The following is an 8,486-nucleotide window of genomic DNA, read 5'->3' on the forward strand; positions in this document are numbered from 1 at the left end:
TGTGAGAGAGAGAGAGAGAGAGAGAGAGAGAGAAAGAGAGAGAAAGAGAGAGAGAGAGAGAGGGGGTCACATCACAAACACATGCCAGCTTCATCACTGTGTCTGTCATGCGACTCTGTTCCCCTTTCGGGCTCTGTCTTTACATTTATTTTGAAAGATGAAGCTCGCGATTATGGTAAGGGGCATTACATTTCCGACGAGTAAATACACAAAATAATGATCTTTAAAAAAGCATCATATGAGCCCTTTAAAGGAATAGTTCACCCAAAAATGAAAATTTGCTGACAACTTTGTTTCTTCATCAGATGTCAACAGAATTGGAGAATTTTAGCATCACATCACTTGCACACCAATGTATCCTTTGCAGTGAATGGGTGCCGTCAGAATGAGAGCCCAGACAGCTGATAAAATCATCACAATAATCCACACAACTTCAGACTGATGGCCTGAGGGTGAGTCAATTTTCAGCAAATCTTCACTTTTGGGTGAACTATTCGTTTAATACATGAAACACGTGAGTAACACATGATAAACCAGGCTGCAAGGGTCAGTCGCTGTGTTACTAGGGCTTAGAAGAGCAAATCCCTCTCTAATCTACAGATGGCACTGTACTTTTGTTTACACTGGGATTTAAATCTTTCACTGGATCTCCAGCACCATAAACTGCTTAACTGTTAAATATTATGCAATCTGAAAACTTTTAATGGCTGAAAAAATTGTGAGCTAATGAACGGTGTGCTCATAGTTAAAGGGTTAGTTCACCCAAAAATGAAAATCAGCCCATAAATTACTCACCCTCAAGTCATCCTGGGTGTATATGACTTTCTTCTTTCAGACGAATCCAGTCGGAGTTATATTAAAAATGGTCTTTGATCTTTCAAGCTGTTTAATGCCACTCAGCGTGTATTGCATGCATCCGTCCTAAAGAAGTTAAATAAAATGCACCCATTCATTAAAAAAATGTGTCTCACATGGCTCCGGGGGGTGAACAAAGACCTTCTGTAGCGAATCGATGCGTTTTTGTAAGAAAAATATCCATATTCAAAACGTAATAATCACTTTAATGTAGCTTGCGCTCATTGTTGTACACTGGAAGCAGTTCCAGGGAATGACGTATAAGGTCAGCTTTGCGCAGTGGATCGCCGGATTGGCTTTCACTGTGGACGAAGCGGAGTCCAGCCCGGGGTCGTCACATGTGGTTGCCGCAAGCCCACCGGCCGCTCCTTCGTCGAATCCGCCGGCCGCACCGTTCTCAAGCTCACCAGCCTCCGCTCACTCTAGCCCGCCGGCCGCTCCTTCGTCGAATCCGCCGGCCGCACCGTTCTCAAGCTCACCAGCCTCCGCTCACTCTAGCCCGCCGGCCGCTCCTTCGTCGAATCCGCCGGCCGCACCGTTCTCAAGCTCACCAGCCTCCGCTCACTCTAGCCCGCCGGCCGCTCCTTCGTCGAATCCGCCGGCCGCACCGTTCTCAAGCTCACCAGCCTCCGCTCACTCTAGCCCGCCGGCCGCTCCTTCGTCGAATCCGCCGGCCGCACCGTTCTCAAGCTCACCAGCCTCCGCTCACTCTAGCCCGCCGGCCGCTCCTTCGTCGAATCCGCCGGCCGCACCGTTCTCAAGCTCACCAGCCTCCGCTCACTCTAGCCCGCCGGCCGCTCCTTCGTCGAATCCGCCGGCCGCACCGTTCTCAAGCTCACCAGCCTCCGCTCACTCTAGCCCGCCGGCCGCTCCTTCGTCGAATCCGCCGGCCGCACCGTTCTCAAGCTCACCAGCCTCCGCTCACTCTAGCCCGCCGGCCGCTCCTTCGTCGAATCCGCCGGCCGCACCGTTCTCAAGCTCACCAGCCTCCTCTCACTCAGCCCGCCGGCCGCTCCTAGGCCGCCGTCGTGTGTGACGCTGTGTTTCGTTGTGAAAGCAAAAATACTTTGTTTGGCCTTCCAAAAGAGGACACAACTAGAAATCAGTGGTTAAGTTGTATAGGGGCGTAACATTTCCGTCACAAGCTTGAGGTATTCGGCCAATCACAATGCACTGGATAGCTGGCCAATTAGAGCACACCTTGCTTTTCAGATCGATGAGCTTTGTAAAAATCGATGCGTTTCAAAAAGGAGGGGCATAGAGGAGAAACAATACTGTACAGTATGTGGAAAATAATGTTTTTTGAACCTTAAACTGCATAAACACATTTCATTACACCAAATACACAAAATAATGTTCTTTTTAGCAACATCATATCACCCCTTTAACATAGTTAAGGCTTCACAGCATGCCTAAAAATTCCTCACCCATGATCTGTCTAATGTCTGTTGCTTTTTATATAAAATAATTAAGTATTAAAAAGATAGACAGATATTTTTATTGATTGCTGAGGGGAAATCAGTTGCAAAACAGTATCAGCATCAACCATGCACAAAACCATATAATGCAATTAAATGAGACAGGCAGAAGTTCATTGCTGTGAAACAAATGTTTACAGCATTAATTAGCAGTGCTATCACTAACAAACTTAGAGCTTAGACATTTTTTCCTCATGAAAAAGAAACATTCCTAATTAAAGCTGAAAGCAGCGATGACAAGGCCCCCGCACCCGGGCTCACCGCCAACCGGTGGCTTTAGGAAAACAGCTAACGGTGGGCAATATGCATTTAAAGTAATAAATATAGGAGGAATATGTCAAAGTCATTTATATGTACCAAACTTCCTGGCGCTATGACTGTAACTGAATGTTGGCATGTACATGTCTTCAGACCAGGGCTTTTATCAAATCTGTGAAATTTGGTGCAGATTGAACATGGTATGTTTGAGTTAGTGTAAAACATGAAATGTGCTGTTGCCAACAGGTGGCACTATAAATTATAAATTAATATTGGCATGTAAATGTTTTCAGGACAGGACTCTTATCAAACTTGTTAAATTTGGGGCAGATTGGACACTGCATGACTGAGTTCCAGCAACTTCCTGTTTCACTGCATTAATAGCATGCTTTAGCACTTAGCTAAGTGTTGCTAGTATGTTTTAGTATGTTTCTAGCATGTTGCCAGCCTATTTAACACTTGTTGACGCTTTTTAATATGTTCCTAGGAGTCCATAACAGTGTTAACCATGACACTTCCTGTTGCCAGCAGGTGGCGCTATGACTATAACTAAATATGGGCATGGGTATGTGTTCAAGACAGAACAACTATCAAATGTCTGAAGTTTGGGGCAGATCGGACATTGCTTGCCTGAGTTACAGCAACTTCTTGTTTCACGGCGAAACATCAAACTATGTCAGGCCGCCAGGGACACGCCCTTTGACGAACACTCAAGATCTTCGCAATTAACGTCACAAAGGCCTTAAGATAACCCTCACCAAATTTGAAGATGATCCAATTAAAACTGTAGGAGGAGTTCATCAAAGTACGAGGCCTGCAAATGGCAAAAACTGCACAAAAATCGTACAGGAAATTCAAAATAACTGACTTCCTGTTGGGTTTTGGATTTTGTACCAAGAGACTTTTTGTAGGTAATGGTGTGTTTCATGTTTGTACCGATTTTCGTACATGTACGTAAAACGTAGCCCGAGGCGCACTCAGTTGAATGTATACAGGTGGTGCTATTGAGCCATTTTGCCACACCCACTTCTGAAACCCATATCAGATGTAAATTTTCGCCACTTCTGAGGCGTGTGCAAAGTTTCATGAGTTTTGGAGCATTTTTAGTTCCGCACCAGTTGCACCCCCCTAAGGACGGCCCTGCTCTGGCCCTAATACATTTTTATGCAGTCCCACACAACCCTTTTTAAAGTCTTGATATTTCAGCTTTTTCCGTCTGTCCCATAAATCATTGACTAGTTTGCGTCAGCGCACTATTAATTCATAAATGAAGTGCGGCTGCATGATAAATCTCTGTAGCCTGAACCAGTAAAGCTCCTACCACCTGGAGGACTCCGACCGGCTTCTTTGGATTTAGGATTATATATGGACTATAATGCTGTAGATATAGAAAAAAAAAAAATCATTGTTGCAGTGTTCAAAACAAAAACAACACAAACACAGTGATTCTGTTCCAAAACCTAGTGAGCTGACTACATAGGCAGCATTTTAAGTATGTTCCAAAAGTGTGATTACGATATTTCATTCTAATCAAATTAAAAAAGGAAGCACTGTATGCATCTTGGAGATGAAAATCCCAGAATGCATTGCGGTAAGTTCTTTGAAATAATGTATACAAGAGGGTGGAGTGAGAGAAATTTCTTCTTGCAAGCCAGCTCACTTGGTATTGGAACAGAGCCATAGTTTTAATTGGAAATCTTTTTTTTTAATGTGCTGTAAATAAGTGATCCATCAACACTGAAGTGAAACCTTCATTTTGAAAGAATCTGAGAGAGACAAGCTGTCATGTTGTTCAGTCTTTCATGTGACTGTGCCTTTCAGAGAGAATGGAGCAGAATTTTAATTTCACTAAGAGACGAGAAAAGGTCCCCTGTGCAATTAGAGAAATAGGAAATAGATGGTGTGCGAGGACATGACATTTATCTCATACGAATATGAATTTGAAGCTTTTGAAATCTGAAGGCAGAACAAAAGTGTGTGGATTTGTTAGTCGCGATTGTTGTCATAATAAACTAAAGGGAACAAATAATTTTGGGGTCAGTAATATATATATAGAGAGAGAGAGAGAAAGAAAGAAAGAAAGAAAGAAAGAAAGAACGAACCAACCCCAACATTTGAACAGTAAATATGTGACCCTGGACCACAAAACCAATCATAAGGTCATTTTTTTTTTAATTGAGATTTATACATCATCTGAAAGCTGAATAAATAAGCTTTCCATTGATGTATGGTTTGTTAGAATAGGACAAACCATACATACATTTGTTAGGATTTGGCCGAGATACAACTATTTGAAAATCTGGAATCTGAGGGTGCAAAAAAAAATCAAAATATTGAGAAAATTGCCTTTAAAATTGTCCAAATTAAGTTCTTAGCAATGTATATTACTAATCAAAAATTAAGTTTTAATATATTTACAGTAGGAAATTTACAAAATATCTTAATGGAACATGATCTTTACTTAATATCCTTTAAGATATTTTGGATGAAAACCGGGAGGCTTGTGACTGTCCCATTGACTGCCAAGTAAATATCCGCTGGACGCAAGCAGCGTACGCTCTTCTGTGTCAGCCACGCTGCACAGATGCGCTGTTTTCGTTCAAATCAAAGTGTAAATACACATAGAAAAGTATCCTTGTGTCGCGGCTGACACAGAATAGCGTACGCAGTTTGAGTTCAGCGGATGTTCTCCAAAATGGCGCTACGGTGATGCGGAGAGACACAGAGGAGACGAATTGTTGAATAAAGCCGGGGTTTTTTTCTTCACGTACAAAAAGTATTCTCGTCGCTTCATAACGTTACTGTTGAACCACTGATGGCAGATGGACTCTTCTGACGATGTCTTTCATACTTTTCTGGACCTTGACAGTGTGATTTACTTGGCAGTAATTCGGACAATCACAAGCCTCCCGGTTTTCATCCAAAATATCTTAAATTGTGTTCCGAAGACGAACAAAGCTTTTACGGTCTCATTCCGATCAAGCTCAATCGGATCGATTAAGGCTTTTCAGTCCAAGCCCTCAATCCGATTACAAACAGATTATTTGGTTGCATGTAAACGTAGCCAGTGTGACAGTCACAAGCCTCCCGGTTTTCCTCCAAAATATCTTACCGAAGACGAACGACGCTTTTACGGGTTTGGAACGATATGGGCGTAAGTGATTAATGACAAAATTTTCATTTTGGGGTGGAGTATCCCTTTAAGACTGGTTTTGTGGTCCAGGGTCACATATATACACAATACAATACATACATACATACAGAACAACATCCTATAGCTGCATCAAATACACATCCAGTGTTGGGGAGTAACTAGTTACATGTAACGGCGTTACGTAATTTAATTACAAAATAAATGTAACTGTAAACTAAAAACCATAAATACATTTCCTCAAACTAAAATAAATGTTAATCGAAAAAAAATACAATATTATTTCAACAATTAAGTGTAAATCATGGTACTAAAATAACTAAAACTTAAACTGAAATAAAACTATAAAAAACTTGAACTAATAAAATTACCAAATAATTAATTTAAAAATAAAACTGGAAAATATAAAAATAAACACTGAACATGTTAACAAACAACATATTCTCTCTCTCTCTCTCTCTCTCTCTCTCTCTCTCTATATATATATATATATGACTATATATATATCTATTATCTTATGTTACATTTCACACTATGATTAAGTCATAGAAGGAAACAGTGAAGATCATAACTGATCTTCCAGTGGAACAAATGACATTGTAGCCATGAACAGTCGATAAAGCATCTGTCATTTTAGTGTCACAAGAAAAGGAAATGGCTGTCAAGATTTCTACCTTTACATTTCACCATAAAATGAGCACCTATAATGGCTGTCCTACTCAAAGGCGCTTATTACGAGTGAGATTTATTATCTGAAACATGACTGTCAGAGTGTCTATGTTCTGTATGAACCGAGAGGAAGGTTATGTTCATTATAGATAAATCAAATCCTCTAGTGAGTCTGTGCTTCTCTGAATATTTAATCTGAACTCACATGTCAAAGAATACTACACTGTACCGATTAATATTCACAGGCTACACTTTACATTGATTTAACCATTTTACCAGTGTTCTTAAGAACGATGTAAAGCAGAGCAATGTGTCAGACTTCATTTCACAATGCACCGCTACAACATTATAAGCATAAAACTTGTGCACTGCAAAGATTTATCCTAAATTTGACAAATATTGTTCTTCCACAGGCTGCTACAGAGCAACATACATTTTCTATTTCTATTTCTATTTCTAGTTTCCTCTGCAATTTAATGTTTTATACATATCAGATGCATTTAAACTCCCCACTCAGGACAGCTTCTTCAATATTTAGTCTATGATGACACACAAAAAACTGATTCAAGGTCTCAAGCTGCTTTTTGATTCTCACTGAAAGCAGGAAAGTTTTCTGAAAGCACATCTATGATGAAGAGCGCCACCTAGAGTATGAGATGGACGACACACATGTCCTTCTTTAACATTGAAGGAAAATCTGTTTTTCAACACCATGACAAAAATATCTTTATCTGAACAGCAGGTAGAACATTTAGCAATGGCATATGCATTATGATAATATTTTAGGTCATTTTGAAACATTTGAAATTTGTACTTAAATGTTTAAGAGTCCATGAGCAATAAGTTCAATGTTATTTTAAACACACAGTTGGAGATAAACAAGGGTGTAGGATTTCAGTCACCGAGTCGCTCTCAGGGAACATCACTCTGACAATTCAAAACACAATACAAGGAATCAGTATTTAAAGTAAATTACTCTTAAACTGTGAGTGTGAGTCTTATTTAAAGTGGATAAGATTGCTCAAGTTAAAGATGTTGTGTTTCTGTGAGAAGATCTTCATGCAGCGACTCAAACAGGATTCCTCACATGAGAGGACGGGATGCTTTCAAATGCATCATTGTTTTAGCTTTTGTGTTCTGTTTGTAGTATAAATCAAAAGTAGAATCATTCAAAGCTGCACAGCAAGAAAATTTGTCGCAGCTAACATATCTTTGAAGGAGAATGTTAAAAAAAGAATGAATAACAAACTAAAAACAATAATAATATTATTCATAATTTTTTTTCCATATTATTTAATAATCAGTTAAAATATATTAATTAAAAAGAAAAAAGAAAAAACTCTAGCCTTAATTTACTACCAATTCTGGAAATTAAAGACAATTTTATTATTACTATTATTACTTATTTTTTTAACTTTTTTTCTGAAACTAGTCATCCAAGTATCACAACACCAGCAAAACTTGGAAGAGCACATCTATATGATACAATTGCAAACTACAGACAGTGATTCCTGTGTGTCCAGTCTCTGAACATCATGCAAAACCCATTACAACACCCAACAGTCTCTATAAATACATCAGTCTATCTACTCTATAAATCTGTATCATCATGCATGAACTCTTTTATCATCCAGGTGTTAAAGACTCTATGTCAGAGCATGCAGGTGCTGCTGCATCATTCCCTAAAGAGAGAGAGAGAGAGCAGAAAGAAAAGATGGGACTCACTCTCAGAATGAAGCTGTCTTCATGTTGCAGGTCTCTCGTACACGGACGTTTCTGATGAGTTTATGCAGCTGGTCACAGTAATGCGCATCTGTGTGCAGGATGAGACACACACAGAGTAATCTGACCTTCTGAATACAGCCTGAACCACTGAGACAGGGGAGGAATGGATCATACCAAATCCTTTATGTCACATACACAGGGAATGATTTATTTATACAGAAAGTCAGTTTTTCCTGTATAAGAATGAAGGTAAATATGAACAATATGCAAAAATATCCATTATCAGTATGTCACAGCAATACGAATAAATAAGGCATATATATATATATATATCTATATATATATATATA

General features: G+C 39.6%; 1 protein-coding gene across 1 annotated transcript in view; it reads right to left on the bottom strand.

The window, feature by feature from the left end:
* The window catches only part of LOC107666800 (oxidation resistance protein 1-like), a 172,470-nt gene extending 164,239 nt beyond the window's left edge, over positions 1-8,231 (bottom strand). The window contains exon 1 of the mRNA XM_016458247.1: positions 8,137-8,231. The gene's annotated coding sequence lies outside the window, so the exon portion shown is untranslated. The remainder of the gene's footprint in view (positions 1-8,136) is intronic.
* Between the last annotated feature and the right edge of the window lie 255 nt (positions 8,232-8,486).

The sequence above is a fragment of the Sinocyclocheilus anshuiensis genome, unplaced genomic scaffold, assembly GCF_001515605.1.
Source record: "Sinocyclocheilus anshuiensis isolate Anshui unplaced genomic scaffold, SAMN03320099.WGS_v1.1 scaffold267, whole genome shotgun sequence".
NCBI lineage: Eukaryota > Metazoa > Chordata > Actinopteri > Cypriniformes > Cyprinidae > Sinocyclocheilus > Sinocyclocheilus anshuiensis.